Source organism: Podarcis erhardii (genome assembly GCF_964252035.2).
Source record: "Podarcis erhardii genome assembly, chromosome: 9".
In the NCBI taxonomy this organism is placed as follows: Eukaryota; Metazoa; Chordata; class Lepidosauria; order Squamata; family Lacertidae; genus Podarcis; species Podarcis erhardii.
In genome coordinates, this window is record NC_138512.1 from 54002927 (window position 1) to 54020938 (window position 18012).

The following is an 18012-nucleotide window of genomic DNA, read 5'->3' on the forward strand; positions in this document are numbered from 1 at the left end:
TGATCTTATTCTCTTTGAAAGCCATCTAAGTTGGTGGCATTGGCTTATTTACAAATTCACAGAGTAGGCATGGAGGCAAATAGTCTGCGCTCCCACCAGGCAGCTGTTCTGCTACCACACACCAGGTTCCCCAGATACAAAGAGCTTGTAGTCTGTTAATTGGCCTCTTGCAACTCTAAGCTTTGTTAACATTTGCCTATGTCTTTTCAATAAAAGATGAAACTATGTGGTTGCATAACAAGTTTATGTTGAAAGGGTATCTCACTAGGCAAAATTCTTGGACATCATTAAAGCCAGAAAGGCTTGGTAATGGACCTAAAGGACCTCAGTTAAAACCATGTGAGCTGCGTATTGACTGCAGCGGAAAACCCTAGGTGAAATTAGAAATGGCTGAACCACTTGACAGCACTAGAAATTGCCCTGCTTTCTCATCCAGATTGCATGAAACGTCTGAGAATGTCTGGAAATATCTGGTTCCACTAGGAAACATATCAGAATCTTAGAGAGTTCCAGCAGGGGTGGAGGAAGCGGGGTGCAGTGGGTGCGTCTGACCCGGGTGTCACCACTGAGGGGGGTGACAAAATGCCGGGTGGCACTCACCATGGTGCCTGCAGCACGCCCGAGCCATGCGTCTCTCCTGGGAGAGTCGTGGTGGCTTGGGCATGCACAGGCTCCACACTGCCCAAATGGTCTGCCCACTGCTTCCCCCCCCCCCCAGCTGTAGGGCGGCAGAGTGGGAGGAGGCAGGCAGACTCTGGAAGCCCTGCGGTGCACCCCGCCCCTATGGGTGGCTCACCCTGCCCCTATGGGCAGCTTGCCCCACCCCTGGGCATGCCGCCCCAGGCGTCCAAATGGCTTCTCCGCCGCTGAGTTTCCAGTCAGTTGTGACCATCAACAGAGACTTCCAGTCTTGTGCATCATACAGTAGCTCAACAACATGGCTTAAGCATCTGGAACTTTCTGGAGTGCATCAGTCTCTTTTTAGGGACAGGCAAATCTGTCTCTTTCCAGTGCTGTAGTCCAAAACAGCTGGATGGCACAAGGTTGGCAAAGTTAATGCCAGTCTTAAAAAGAGCATATTCTGTTGGTGGCAAAGTGGAAAATAGATATAAAAGGAGTATTCCCTAGATGCCAAGATCAAGATATGGAGCAAGTATTCTTTGATGAGAGAACCCCAGCAGAGATTTAAAATCACAAAATATGCAACAAAGGAAAAGTGTGGAACTATAGGATGAAAGACCTTTAAAAGATTTACTTCTAAGTTCCTTTCAAAGTTCACCTCTTTCCCTAGCATTGAAAAATGACCACACAACTGGTAAGTTAAAAAATTGTTTACTTACAAATCTCCAAAGGTCAGAGTCAGGTGTTTTTTTCATAGAGCAGCCAGAAAACACATGCAATAAAACCTGGTTTAGTTCCTGAAGTACTGGTACAGGACCTAAATAATAGCTTGTAAAAGCCATATGGTCTGAGCTTAGAGCAACCAGCTTAGATCACATGTTGAACTTCTCAGGTAGACTGAGAGAAAACAGTAGGTCTAATTACCTTGTTCCTCCCAAGGTGAGCTAAGCCTGGCAGGACAACTTACTCTATGCTCTTAACCCTTTCATGCATTAATTAAACATGTTGGTTATATGAGGCTGGTTATCCCACATATTCATGAAAGGATTTTGCCCCCAAATAAAGAAAAAACAGGAATAGACTGCTTTTATTTGCCAAGCTATAGTTAGTGCAAGACTCTGTTTGTAACACCTCTTTGCAAATATGCATGTTAGGATAAAAAAGAAAGAAATGAAGTGATTTCGCACAATCTTAAAATAAAGTTAAACTGGTAGACAAGCTGTGTTAATCACACCAGAGCTCATTTCATTGCTGGTGCCCTCTTTGAAACTCTTTTCAGTCGCACCATCCAATACTGACAAGGCGTGAAGTGAAGTTACTTCCTATATGCTGCTCTTTCGTCACAACTGATCTAATATTATCTTTGATTAGACACCTCCTTGTGACCATGATTAACCTCTTCCAAGCTAAAGATTTCTCTCTTCAGGTGAGATGCTGATATAATTGAGGCACACGCAGATGAAATTTGATGCCTCCCCATTCCAAATCTGCTGCTCCCCTACTTCCCTCAGCAAAGCATGTGAATATGCGAAAGAGAGAGGGCGCAGGGAAAAGTCTGCTGGGCTTTTGCTTCACAAGAGCAAGGCTTCAGATCACAAATGACCTGAAGTCTCTCCAGAGCTGGGATCTAGTTTGAAGCAGGCTCCCTGTGTGAGCTTCCTAACAACTCGGCTGGCTGTTTCATACCTCTGGCACTGCCTTGAGCATTGTTTTAACTAAGGAAAGGTGCCATACAAATAAAATTATGTATGTATATATGTAATAACAGCAGTAGCAACAACTAACACAGAAACTCCCAAAAGGTTTATCAGAAGGGTGTTAGAAACTCATCTGCAACAATTTGCACATCATTAGGATGCATGGTTTCGACTTCCTGGCATTTCTTTTGAGAATGCAAGCAAGGAAATATAACACTGAAAGCAACACTCAGTCTTCAGAAAGCAAAATGTATGTAGATAATATACAATCAATAAATAAACATATTGTTATATATAAATTGGACATATAATGACCCCATATAATGCAGTGACTTCTTGCAGTTACAGGGTGTGGGGGGCCACAATGTGCAGGACTTCCTCTTTGAAGTCCTCTTTCTCTTCAATATGCCATCCACTGGGGGGGGGGTTGTATATTGTCCTTCGTACAGATCTATCCCAGGGCGTTTGCAATGAGTTATGATGAAATGCAATTACAAAATTAACATACCACCAAAAAAATCAGTTAAAACAAAAGCACCTTGCGAGGTCGCAGTTCCAAAACCGAGTACTATTTTTCTAGAAAAAGAGGTGCCGGAACTCACCATAATGGCAGTGGCACCCACCTGAGAGGTGCTGGAACTGAGTTTCAGTGAGTTTCAGCTGGAAAAAAAGCCCTGCTCAAATCCATTCACAATGAAGAATGGATGGCTCAGTTATAGTGCTGAAAATAGAGTTTCCTTCCCTACTGGATCAGAAAAGTTAATTCAAGGTGTGCCCTTCCAAAAAAAATCTTCACCAGGCACTGAAGAACATCAATTTAGGCACCAGACAAACTTCCCTGCAGAGGAAATCCAATAGTTTGCATGGATATTGAACAGCTCTTCATACATAAGGAGCACCTCATGAGTTCTTTTGTTGTGTAGGGGGAGGCAGAGGTCATTAGCACCACAATAGCTTAGATGCGTAGGTATTTTTCAGCAAGGCAGGTGAAAGAGTAAAGTGATGTGTTTCTGCCACATACTTTCCACGTCAAAACAACCCCTCTCGGATCACCTATGTGTTGTACAGAGTCACGCTCTAAAATAGCTAAAAGTACTTCTGAAATCCCACGCCATAAAACCATGGAGAGAAAGGAAGCATGATTCAGTGTTCTTAAGCCGAAGAATACTTGCAGATTGCACTTTTTCAAGTTGTTGTTATGGATGCTCATAAATTGAAGGCTGCAGGTAAAAATAGACACTTGTTTCAGCCCCAAAACTCTATTCGGTTGAGAAAGCAAACTGAAGTTTAAGGGCATGGCTCCAGGGGCCTTGAATGGCACACCACATAGATAGACTGTACTTTTCTCAGTTGATTAATGTAACTCACCATCACTAATAAAACAGCAGCAACAACAATACTGGAAGATAACAGCATGGGAATCTCAGATCGGATAAAAGGAACATTATGAATCCATCCAGCTCATAAGAAGCCCATTCAATTTTTTTGCAGTGAAATAGCCTTTTCTTTCAGCTATTGAGAGCACCTGTGCCTTAAAACAAGGAAGCTCTGTTGAGGCCCACCTGTTTCCACCTGAACCTTAATTTACTGATATGCAAAGTGTAATCAAGTTATAAGAATAGCATATACATGGTCATTTCACTGCATTGTGTCATTGGCTTCTCTTCCATCTTACCATGTGCTGAATTCAATGCCATTTAGTTTCTGATGACTGCTTCCTGAGCTGGCGCGGAGAGAGGGATCTCCCACATTCTCAGTTACTGACATCCCAGAAGCTCTCTTAGGCTGCAGAAATGTCCGTGTCCGAATCCTGGCAATGACAATCATTGGGGGGAAACCATTATGAATCATATGAATAACTTGAAAAGGGTGTTTAAATGATTAGTAAAGCAACAGACTTTGCTACTGATGAAAGCTTCAATGCCGGGGGTGGGGATTAAACCCCATAAAAATTCAGCAGCATAGTCTTAGTATCAGTAGATTGATACTGCAGTAGTGTAGTTTTGAAGCTGAAATTCCTGCAATTCTGGAAGTGCATCCTAATGTCTCTCTAGGCATGAGTTCTTGGGATAAAGAGGGTAGAATGCTGTGCCCAACAGAAGGCAAACCAATAATTCCTGGAGTTAAATGGCACGATCACTCTTCAGAGGCAAGCAGAGAAGTGATTTTGTCTGACGTTTGTTACTTAGTGTTATCATAGGCAGCAGTTAGGGAGCATGACAACAGCAGGTTTCCAAAGTGGGCTTGACTGAGAAGACCATGGAGAATCATTACTTGCCATTTGCTACCTAATTAACCAAGGAAGCAATGTATGCATGCAAGCCAGAAAAATACGTGCTCTTGAACAATTTTGAAGTGGAAGTGTTTGGTTTTAAAAAAATTAATAAATGGCATGGACACTACGAGTTCTGTGCCGCTAAAAACAACAACAACGCCCAAATGTTTACATATTTGGGTGGTTCAGAAAGGGAAATCAATTTCTTGTTGAAGGTCTCAAATGCAGTATAATCTTATAGTCTCAGACTACCCAGAGCGTGATGTTACATAGAGACAGAAGTGTAATTTACAAGAACGTATCAAGCTATCAGTCTGGACAGATGTGAATTGATATACTTAAATAAGTGTTTCGTATTGATCTACAAAGTTTCTGTACCTTTTGAGCTGACACCAACAGTGTATGCTATGCATGGATCCGGAGCAATGCCTACCTAGAGAAAGCAAAGCAAAGCTCTTTGGTTTTTTTTAAAAAAATATTGATTGCCTAGATAAAAGGTCATTTTGGAAGATTTATTTCAAGGTTTTCTCCTTTCACCACATTCTACCAAGGCAACTTATATATATAGGGTTGATATTTTTGGAGGAAGAAATGTGGGGGATAAGCAGGCCAACGTAATATAGAAGAATAAATATCAGAGTGGATATGCTGAGATACATACATATATATATATATGAATGATTTCTTGGTTTTCAAAGTTATGTGCAATGTTTATTTTAATTAAATTTGCGTAACACCCTTTGTCTGAAGATGACAGGGTGGTTCACAACATACATATACAAAATGAAAATGCAAAATACACAATAATAACAATTTAAAAAACCATTCCCCCTCCTGCAAACACAAAGGCTTTTTCACAGGTCTGCTCCACAGAAAGAAATAACAATGTCAGCTCAACACTGGAGCACCGAGCTGAACTTTGTGGGTACAGGTGTCAGAAGAGAACATGGGACAAATTCTGATTTTGGCTGTTCAAATTGCCTATGAAAGAGGAAGATGCATTATAGCAATGAACTGCAGCTATTCCGCACAGTTCTTAGGTGACAGGGGCCCAGGCTCAATTTGTATTTGTTGTATAATAGCTTTACCTTTACGTGATAAATATAAGATCAACCTCCTGCTTTAAAAAACTACAGGTATTTCTGGCAGCTGAAGTGGCAGCTATGCTACTGTTTACATGGACATACGAAGTTGCCTTATACCAAATCAGACCATTGGTCAATCTAGCTCAGTATTGTCTCTGCACTGACTGGTGGCTGTTTCTGGCCTGAGACCATGGAAGCCTTGTTAGCAGAGTACAGTGGTATCTTGGGTTACATATGCTTCAGGTTACAGACTCCACTAATCCAGAAATATTACCTCAGGTTAAGAACTTTGCTTCAGGATGAGAACAGAAATTGTGCTCCGGCAGTGCGGAGGCAGCAGGAGGCCCCATTAGCTAAAGTGGTGCTTCAGGTTAAGAACAGTTTTAGGTTAAGAACAGACCTCTGGAACGAATTAAGTACGTAACCCGAGGTACCACTGTAGCTAGACTGCAGCCAGGAAGCCAAACCATGTGCAATACAGACTCTTTTCTTGAAATTATAACAATGTCCAAACACTTGCCAAAATATTCAAATGTTCCTACTTGCAGAATATATAGCTAAAGAAAAACATATGCAAAGTATTTACATTCACATGCTTATCCAAGTATGGGTTTATTTTGTCTTAATTGAAGATTGTTTGAATGTTTAAGGAAGAAGCTGCAAACACGCTGGTCAAAACGTTTCCCTCTCTAAGGCTCATCTTCCTTCCACCATTCAACCAACTGCAGTGAATAAGCTAAGTATACTGAGGGGAAAACACATCTGAGGAGCTGTCACAGACTGTACCACTGGACTTTTGGGCCCACTGTTTACAACTGTTGTCAATATTTCAGCGTGGAACATATGTACCTAACTTAATATGCATTTGCTACATTTGAACAGGCACTGGTCCATCAAAACTTATGCCACAATACATCTGTTAGTCTTTAACATGTCACGCTGTTCTTCTAGGGAAGCTTTGGTTCCTGGTGAGCTCTGAGAGCCCAACTAGACATTTTAGAAAACATTTTGTTGCAGATTTCAAAAAAGCACCACCATCAGGTTAAGAGAGGACGAAGCCACCAGGAAATAACTTATATACAAGCACAATTATTTCTCTCCCCCCCCCTCCACCAGAGAATAACAGTACAAAGAACATAGTCAATTTATAGCTTCTTCGCTGAAAGCATGCAGCACTTTTTTTAGCACAGCGGTGAATATTTTGCTTTATTTTCTCAGCCTTCTCTGTACCTTGACTTATGGCAGATCATTAACTGCATGGCTGACGAAAACTTCCATGAAGAACCTTGAGCTCCTTCCTTCTGTCTAGCTGCAAGAAGAGAGAGATGCCCTGAATAATGCATCGCTCTGTGCCTGCAGAAAAGCAAACACAAAGAGCAACATGAAGCTTTACAGACCACGTTTGATTACCATGTTCTCCTCCTCTTCCTACCACCAGTTCCCTCCCTGGCATTTCTGAGTCTTTGTGCTCCCAAACTACAACAGGAGGAGATGAAGTTGGCAAAGCAGGAACAAGTATTAATGCAGTGGGAGGGAGGTAAGGGAGGAAACACTGAGAGTTTGCCTACATTTTGGCTTGGCCTGGGCCATAGGTTGTGTACAGCCTTCTGCTGAAGACAGGGATTCCTCAAAGAAACCACTAAGAGTACAATCTTAACCCTGCACCCGTATGTTGATGACTGTCCTTGCTAGCCTGCACTTCCTTCTCTGCTAGACTTTGTTACAGAGAGGAGCATGGCTGGTGGATACAGATCCTGCCACAGCAGACACCCCAGGTATTCCTGAGCTGGCAGAAAGCTTCAGCTGCTGGTTCTTCTGCAGCATTCATAAGTGGGAAACTCTGGAACAGGGTGCTTGGGGAGCAGGGTGTCAGTAACTTAGGATCCCCCAGATCTAGTCTGCTTGGCTAGAAAAATATTGTTTCATAGATTCATAGAATTGTAGGGTTGCGAGGATCCTAAGGGTCATGCAGTCCAAGCCCCGGCAATGTGAGAATCACAGCTAAAGAATCCCTAATTCATCTAAGTCCATATTATCAGTACTCTTGGATTTCCAGTAGCAGAAATTGGTCCACCCTTTAATAATTCTCTTTGCCCTTTTCTGGACCTTTTCCAACAAGCAGAACTCTACACATTATTCCAGATGTGATAGACCATCTTTGGAGGTTTTCAAGCAGAGGTTGTACGTCCACCTGTCATATATGATCTAGAACTCAGCTACACAGCTGCAAATAAAACGTTTTCAGTTTGTTTTAAGTGACATATACAATGTGCCACTAGATGGCGATGGTGAGCCCTATGGAAAATTCAATGTATATTTAAAAACGCTTTTTTAAAAAGCATTTTTCAGAACATGTGTAGGTTCCACCCTAGTTGAGATTCCTGCATTATAGGGGGTTGGAGTGGATGACCCTAAGAGTCCCTTCCAACTCTGCAAAACTATAATTATATTATTTGTATGGTGTTAAGATATTCCTTTTCAACTGGATATGATGCCTGTGCATTTTTAAATCCTTGACTAAGAATGCAATCCCAACCCCTCTTACTTGGGAATTCAATAGGACCTCTGAGCAGACAGAAGCTTTGCTGAAAGTCCATATGCATTTATTTACATACGCACTGCAGTGTGGAGATTTAGACAAAATAGTGAATTACTGCTCAGTTTTCCTTGCAGTTTTTGATAGTGGTAGATTAAATCTTCCTTCATATATACATGCCAACACACTTAATTCCTATCACACTCTGGGGTGCTAATGCTGTTCTACAATTTAGCACTTCTTGTCAACATGGTATGTCTCCAGGAGTTTTGCTATTAAAAAATAATCAGCAGTGTTATTTTGATCTCTTGCACATACATACATTAGTCCATTTATTTCCCTTTAAATAATTTTAGTATCTCACTGGAGAGGGGGGAGGGACCCCTCAAGCCTCCTCTATAAATTATTTAGCAATCCTCACAGAAATAAATTAAACCCACAGGGTAAACATTCTTGGGTGAATTTTGCTGCGTTGTACAGACATGAAATAATAATGCTTAGCGTTTAAGTACATTTACATCTTCAAAGCATAATGCAAATATTCACTATTAAGCCTTCCCACAGCTTTCTGTATAAGTGTCTATATACTGTATGTGTTTGTGTGTTTAGAAAAAGGAAAGGAAAATCTGAGAAATGGTGCTGTTTTCTAAACCAGAGGAAAGAAACTCAGACTCCAAAATACACAGATAGAAGCCCTATATGCACTACCCCTCTCCTCTGCATTCATGAATTTGCAAAGAGAAGCAGGATTGTGCCCACTAGGCATGCCTTCCCACATGCCCATGGGCTGTGTTCCCAGCAGCCATGCATTGAGCATTAGTGAGAAAGGTGCCTCTTCATGTACAGCTGAATGCACACAGATTTCCTGCTGGGGAATGGGAGCCCTGGGACACTCAGGATTATTGACCAGGAGGAAGTATACTTGCATGTACAGGTGTATGAGAGCAAGCCTCTTTCTTTTTTTTCTTTTCTTTTTTTGTGGGGGGGGCTTCTTTCAAATTGGTGTTTTTCATTTTTTTTTATAATAATTTTTTAATGATTTTCCAATTTTACAACACAATGACATACAAACATCAACAAACAAAAACATACAAACAAGTGTAATTTCATAACCTCATTTTCATAAACCTTCTTTCTCAGACTTCCCCATACCTCACCCTCACTGCATCCTTGTTTTACAGTTTTTCAGCAACCCTTTACTCCAATAAGTTTTAACTTATTCTTTCTCAGTTTCATCTTAATTCATCAAACAATTTCAGCTGTAATTCTGCATCTTCCTTTCCCTTGACATTTTAGTACTCATCAATTTTATAAAAGTTCTTAAGATAAGCTTTAAATTTCTTCCAATCTTCCTCCACCGTCTCTTTCTCTTGGTCACGGATTCTGGAGAGCAAGCCTCTTTCTCACTACAAGTAATATGTGGCTGCTGGGAGGCATGCTGAATAGGCACGCTTGCCTAATGCCAAGGGGCAGGTGTTGCCACACTATAACACTGATTTCTTGCAAGTGCAGAATGGGTATTATTTAACACCTATTAACAGGGCCCGTTCAGCATTCTGGTTTGAAGACCAAGTCAGTCCTGCATATGTTGAGTTCTTAATCTCTCATTGTACTCTAAAATAGGACCGGGCTTTTCTGGCTCTTGAACCTTGCTCCAGATTGCCTCTAGACTGGAACCAGTCCTGAAATCTGCAAAGTGAAGCAGAACAACATAATATATCAGCAGCTTGAGTATATTGCAACCCCTGCCAGATTACTAGCAGGTAGAGATTCCACTTTCTCTCCCCCCCCTTTTCTTTGTCTTTGATTTTACAGATCCGTAGTAAATCAACAATACAACACATAAATGAAATGTTCAAAAAATGAGCATGAGAGAAAGTGACAGAGTCTTTCTTGCTTCTGTTTAACAGTTAAGATGTTATGTCTCCCACCCGCTGCCTTGAACTGTATCACACCATGATGATTTGTGTTTCCACAGAATAGCACCCTGCGTTAGCTTTCTCTGTTTAGAAATGTAATTAAGTCATACAAAGATACTTTAGCTTCCTTTCCTTGTCCTTTAGCCTTTCTTTACTTGTATTGAAAGTTTCTCTAGGGACTGAATGCTCCAGGTTTGTTACTACCACAACTCTCTAAAAGCAGAAGGTTTCCATTGTACATTTATACTGTATTTTATGCTGTTTTTTTTGTTGCATCAATTAAGTGTTTTAAATTTGTTGTTAGCCGCCCTGAGCCCAGTTTTCTGAACCGGAACGGGTGGGGTATAAATAATAATAATAATAATAATAATAATAATAATAATAATAATAATTAATTTCTATGAGTCTGCAAATAAAAAAAAGATTAGCAACTCTTTCTATGTCAAAATCCTCACTGTCCCCCTCATCAATGAATAGAAGTGTTCATTTGGGATGTTTTCTTATCATTTGTGATGTTGTAGCACTTATTAAACACTGAACCCAACATGCTTCTTCCACTTCCACTTCCACCACATGTGGAAGAAAGTGCCAAGTAGTTCACTGCCTTTCCCACAATGAACGCTACTCTTTTTAAAAACGAGACTCAGTTTCTGGGGATTCGGGTGCCACCAGGAGAAAATGTTCTGGGTTTTCCTTTATTTTGGTCCCTACTGAACTGAGAGATTGGATGTCCTTTTGACCATTTTGCTATGCTCTTTTTGTTCTTGTCAAATAGAGATCCTTATTCAAAAGATACAAGAAACATCAGCAGGTAAAAGCATTTATCTGGATGGGGCTGCTAAAAAAGAGAGATGCTGGACCATTTGCTGTTGTTGTTTCAATCTACTCAAGCTGCTCAGAAAAAGAATTATACAGTATATATCATTTTACTTTAACTACATTGGGTTGTAACTAGCTATTGTTGCATTCACACAACAGTTTATTCCATTTCCACATCCTTTCCCCAGCTGTTAATTTGCACATCATATTTGAGCTTTAAAAGCCACTTCCAGAAATATAGCAGAATATAGCACAAGTTTAGTACTCATTTCCATGCCATTTGCTTCCAGGGGGAAGAAATCCATTTGCAAATAACAGACAAATGACCATTAAACTTGTGCTACATTCCACTATATTTCCAGAAGTGGCCTTTACATTGAGTGAAAGCTCAAATACGATGCGGAAATTAACAGAAATGTCAGGGAAATTGAATAAACTGTACTCATTGAAATTAATGACTCTAAGTTAGTCATGCCCATTAATTTCAACAGGTCTGCTCTGAGTAGGATTAACATTGAAAACAACCCATTGTTTGAAACTTTGGTATTCTGTGGTTATTGAAGCTTTCAGAAAATTCAATGCATTTTACAAGAAAGCCATTACTGACAGAGTGGACCAAACATATCAAGGACTGAGATGAGAAAAAAGCACTGATTTTTCATGCTCTTCTCCCAGTGCTCAGTATCAGATTGCCAGGCCAAAGTAATAGCTAAAATATTAATCTGTTGTGACTGGTGCTAATCCAGCTCAGGAAGACAAAAAGATGTTCGTCTGAATAAACATGGGCTTGTCCTGAAGTCAAACAACTGACTTACATGATGGCTGAAAAGATGAAATTTATGTCACTGTGAAACGACTAACCCAGCTGCCAAAGACAACATTACTGCCTCTGTTTTATTTCTCTTCAGACTGTTTCAGAAGAGGCTTGATGAATCGTAGGGTAGTGCAAAATGATGAAGTTGTACCTACTGGATTTGATAAATCAGGTCTTTGGGGAAGGCAACACTATTAAGGAAATGTGTGTTGAAACACAAAGCGCCACAAGAGAGCTTCAGACTGTGAATAACTTTCAGTGCCAAAGTCAACTATCTTGCTCAATATTTGGCACTGCAATTTAATTTTCAAACAAGGAGCCTGATAATCTTTATTAAGTTAGTGTCCCTAAAGCCATCCAATATTACACATTGACTACTATGTCATTGGCAACAGTACCTGGAGATACCAAAGACGATTCATTGTATTAGATAGGTTTCTATAAGATAAAAAGCAACTGAGGCGGTGAAGTTTGCTACTAAACACGAACTTTTGCAGAGGTTCAGTCCTTGGGCTGCAAGGACCATCACGTTTTTATTCTAATCTAATAGGATGCATGTAACCAAAACAACAAAGTAACCACAGGAGGGTGACCATTTCCCCGCATTCAAAGCTGTCTCTGCCATTAGGCAGACTGACGCGGCTGCCTCAGGTCGCAAAAGCCCAAAGGTGGCAGCCTTGCAGGCACCCTGCCACCTCCACAGAAGCAGCACTGATAGCGGTGCCAATTTCAGCTGAAATCAGGTCTGAAATTGTGCAAGATCTTGCAGAGTATGCAATTAAAGCATCCATGAAAGATGGCCACCCACCTTCTGCTTAGAAGCTTCCAAGGAAAAATAGTTCATCACCTTTCAAGGTAGTCTAACCCACTGTCAAAGAAACTCCTACCACCAGAAAATTATTCCCAATGTTTAGTCAGGATCTCCTTTCTTGTAACTTGAATCCATTGGTTCTGGTCCTAGGCTCCATAGCAGGAGAAAACAAGTTTGCTTCATTAATGTAATCTTAAACAGATCTTCCATGTGACAGTCCTTTAGTTATTTGAAGATGGCTATCCTATCTCCTCTCAGTTTCCTCTCCGCCAGGCTAAACACACCTAACTCCCTCATAATAATGTGAACTTGATTTCTGATGGCTGTGCAGGATGTAAACTTAACACAAGGAGGTGTGATCAGAAACATCCACTACATCAGAAACGAATAGACAACTTGGCCTTTAGGGGCTCTAGCTTGCCATGATTTGGAGGGCAAAAAATGTAGTATTTTGAAAATGGAAATTCATTGTTCAAATTGCATCTTCAAGCCACAGCAGATCCCACAACACATTTTATTTATTGATTCCAACTATTTATATACACCACTTAATCATCCAAGTTAATAAGCAGTGTATATAAAAATTTCAAAAAAAGCATATAATGGATAAAAACAACTAAAATTATTCCTAAAGACAGAAGCACAATTCCCCTATATGACGGATTCTCTAGACTTAAGTGAGCACGATAGCCTTCGGCTGAAACTCCCACACTCAGTCTTATACTCTAGCAGTGTCTTAAATAAATTGTCTATGACTATTTTACTTTCTGCAAAAAAAAGGAAAGGAAGTAACAGTAAAGAAATAGGGGTATGTAAATGCAAAATGAAATTCACCAGTACAACCCAAGCAAAAAAATAAACTATCAGTGCTTCTTTGTGTAATTTGTATTGCAATATATATCAAAGTGCATGTTTTGGAGCACTGATGTCATAAACATTGGCCTTGTTTATTATTATTATTATTATTATTATTATTATTATTATTATTATTAATTAGTTCAGTCATACTTACTTCCTAATACTCTTTTTTCTAGTCACTTAGATTAACCAGCTGGACATAAAGAAAATTTTTCTCCATATATTGGCTTCACGGTATTTCATTCTGTGTTGTGCCATCTAGTGGCTGATCATGTTCATTACCTCCACTTTGATTTCCCGCACCCCTAAAAAGAGTAATAAGGATCTTTTAACGGTAAAATCAGGCACAGCTAAGCTGAGACCAGCTTCACAAAATACCTCAGGAACGCTTCCATGTCTCTATTTGGGACATGCCTTAGGAGTAGCATCATCTTGTTGACTTTGAATTATAGGGCTGCCATACGTCTGGGTTTTCCTAGTCACATCTGGTAATCAGAATTGGCGTCTGGGCGGATTTTTGTGGAATCGGCAAAATGTCTAGGGAAACCCAGACGTATGGCAAGTAGGGTGTTTTTGTTTTTTGTTCTTTAAATGCTTTACAAATCAAAGAAACACTCCCCGCTGCCCCCACCCCCGCCCAAAGCTCAACAGCTTTGTCTGGATTTTCACTTTTGGCAATATGGCAACCCTAGAATTCAAGGCACATACATACCTGGAGTCTAGTTCTCACAAGGTAGGTGCTCCTGATCAAGAAACAGAGCAGAGCAGGACGCTCCTTGGGGAACAACTGTATTGTTTCTAACAAGGCTATCATTAACATGGAAGACAGGGTTGGGAAGCAAAAGGTGGTGCTTAAAATCTCTCTTAAAGCCACAGGCTTTGCACAGAACCTGGAGCCCAACAAAAGCTCCTTGTAGCATGCCCCTGATACTCATTAAAAATCATACTTTTAAGCCCTCCATAAGAACTAGAAAAAACTTTTCCATCACAAGATTTTTCCCAGACACCAGGCACATGGCAATGGAACAGTGCACTGCAGGGGAAAATGACCTAGGAATGCCCTAGTGTAGCACCCTGCTTGTGGTTAACGCTTAGCTGGAATGAAATATTCAACGCAGCAATAGAGAAATTAAAATAGTAATTTATTTGTCAGACAAATAAATAAGAGGCACAGTGGTACATGGTTACCAAGCTCTGGCCTGGCCTCCTGCCATTCTGGCCAGCACTTATATTCCCTTAATCCAGCCCCCTTTGCTCCTCCTGTGGCTGCCTCTGTCCAATCAGCCTGGTTGAAATTCCTATTGGCTGTTTGCTAGAACCAATCACAAAAGATACACCCACAAAAGATACACCCATTTCCTTGCCCTTATAAGGGAGACAAAGAGCTATATATATGACATATAAGTAATAATATATCTTACATGGAATCTTAATTACCAGCTCACCTCTTGCCCTCCTTGCCCTATTGCCTTCTAAAACAAATGGTTAATCTTACATTTTTATGTTCAACAGATGTCAAGGATCTTGAGTTTCACATCAACATTGAAAGATTTCCTTCATTTAAGGTTTCTAAACAAATGCCTGACAACTATATATCAAGACTGCTTGGATGGCGTCTTCTGTCTGGCAGGGGGGCTAGGCTCATTTGCCCCTCTGGTCTCCTATTGCAATATGACTCTATGAAATAAGAATCTAGCATTTCTTAAATCCTTTGCATAATTACATTTAAGCCAATATATTTAAGCTAATATATTTCATACATTTATCATAGGTAGCCTCTTAAAAGAATAAAGCTTTTCAAAGTAAAAAGGAAGAAACTCAGTAAAACACAGCTTTTAAAAGAAGCCTCTTCAGTGTACACCTCCCCCTTTCACCCCCCTTTCCAGCCTCAAAATAAAATAGGAAGAAGCTTCTTCTTCTGCCAAGCCAGTTGCCTTTCCAACATTTAACACATTTTAACCTTTTTAACTCTCTCAGTTTAAGAAACAGCTTTAGAAGAGACCTTTCAAAAATGTTCTCTTTTTCTGTCAGCTAAATATTTTTCCCCATTTGCTCCTGGCCTTTCAACCTTAGAAAGAAGATCTGGCTCATTTTACTGGGAGGCACATTGGTATTATTCTTAATTGTGTTTTCTCAGCCTGCAAGGGCAGTGTATGTAATTTCCCCTTTTTATGACTTTGAGAATTGTTTTTCTACTATAAATCAATGGGGCCCTCTTGTCTTAGGAGAATGGCCAAGGTTTTCTCTGCCTGGCATGAAACATTTGAAAATCTAAGCCCATTTAATTTAGGAACCTGATCAAGATATAAGCCAATATAAGTCTTGATTAAAAATGCAGTCTATATTCAGATGCCACACTAGGACATGGAGTTCAAACATTTGTTAATTGTGGTTTCCATGAGCAGAAGTGGCTGATTTAGATATGGATTAGCTAGCGCTTTTAATACACAAAGGGCTTTGCCGATTTGCTCATTCTCACAACACTGCAACACAGCTTGTGAGCATTACTGGTCAGCAGGTGGCAAACTGAGTCAGAAAGACTCCATATATCACCTATAGCTTTCATCGGGCGCCAATTTAAACTATGCCATAAATGTGTTTGATGCATATTTACCAGCAAGCACTGTAAGTGTGCAGGAGACTGGGACATAGGATGGACACCAGGGAACTCCTTATTTATTCGTGCATTTATTTATTTGAATATTTAAATCCCACCCTCCATCTGTAGAGTAGGTTACAGCCATAAGTACAAACCATCCAGTGTTAAAATTAGGTAAAAGCTGCCAGTGAAGAAGCTGAGGTAAGAACCAAAGAAGAGCTCTGCTGGATCAGGCCAAAGTCCCATCTAATCCAGCATCCTGTTTTCACAGTGGTCAAGCAGACGTCTACAGGAAACTGGCGAGCAGGACCTGAAAACAAAGGTATTCTTCCCAAGTTGTGATTGGGAAGTAGTAAAGTAGTATCCAGAGACACAGAGACTCCAACAGTAGATGTAGAACATAGCCCATTGCGGGAAGTAGCCATGGATGGTCCATGAATTTGTCTAATTCTCCTTTAAAGCCATCCAAGGTGGTAACCATCACTGCCACTTGTGGCATCCATTTTCCATAGTTTAACTATGCAGCATGTGAAGAAGTACCTTCTTTCATCTGTCCTGAATCATCCAATGTTCAGCTTCCTGAAAGGTAAAGGGACCCCTGACCATTAGGTCCAGTCATGGCCGACTCTGGGGATGCGGTGCTCATCTCGCTTTATTGGTCAAAGGAGCCGGCGTACAGCTTCCGGGTCATGTGGCCAGCATGACTAAGCTGCTTCTGGCGAACCAGAGCAGCACACAGAAACGCCGTTTACCTTCCCGCCGGAGCGGTACCTATTTATCTACTTGCACTTTGATGTGCTTTCAAACTGCTAGGTGGGCAGGAGCAGGGACTGAGCAACGGGAGCTCACCCCGTTGCAGGGATTCGAACCGCCAACCTTCTGATTGGCAAGTCCTAGGCTCAGTGGTTTAACCCACAGCGCCACCCGCGTCATCAGCTTCCTTAGCTGTCCCCAAATTCTGGTGTTATGGGGCAGAAAAACATTTTTTCTACCCTGGCACATTTTTTCTACCCTGTTTTTAACTTCTTCTTTGCTGATCACTCACTCATAGCTGAGTAAGATTGTCTTCCATAAACATGGATTTAACAGTGAGTCTGTGACTGTAGAGGCCAATTCTGAATCCACACGTCCTTCCACAGTGGGGACATAGGCTTTCAGATGGGAGTTGATCACAGTGAGGGTTTGCCAAACGTGCCTTCCTCTTAGCATGTTTCTTCCTTTCGTCCTGAGTTCGAGTGTCTTCAAAGCCCATGACACCTCTGGTAAAGGCTGCTCTCCAATTGGAATGCTCGCAGGCCAGTGTTTCCCAGTTGTCGGTGTTTATACAGTGGTACCTCTGGTTGCGAACAGGATCCATTCCGGTGGCCCATTCGTAACATGAAAAGAGCGTAACCTGAAGTGCCATATATGCACAGGTCCGCGGTGCGATTTGGCACTTGTGCGCATGCGCGAAGCGTGATTTAGCGCTTCTGTGCATTCAGCGAAACCCAGAAGTAACCCTTTCCGGTACTTCTGGGTCGCCACAGGACGTTACCTGAAAGAACATAACATGAAGCAAACGTAACATGAGGTATGACTGTAAGACATTCTTCTTAGATTTGCCTTGTGACAGTCTTTAAACCTCTTTTGTTGACCACCAGCATTACGCTTTCCATTTTAAAGTTCAGAATAGCTCTTGCTTAACACCATGACACAGGAATCACTAATATATATCCAATACCTGCTGATATATACCCACAACAAAAGCAAAATTGCATCAACAGTCCTTCTTCCATAAGCACCTCTAATGTATATGTGCGTCAAATAAAACACAGTGTGTAAACTGTGAACCGGCCCTGAGAATCTATTTGAACCCAGGGGCTTTCTATTTATTATAAATATGGACTCTGCATGAAATAAATGAGCCTCAGGTTAAACCTGTCATTTCACAAAAGGTTCCACAGAGAAAGGAGAAGTGGTTAAATCCACAGGGTTAAAT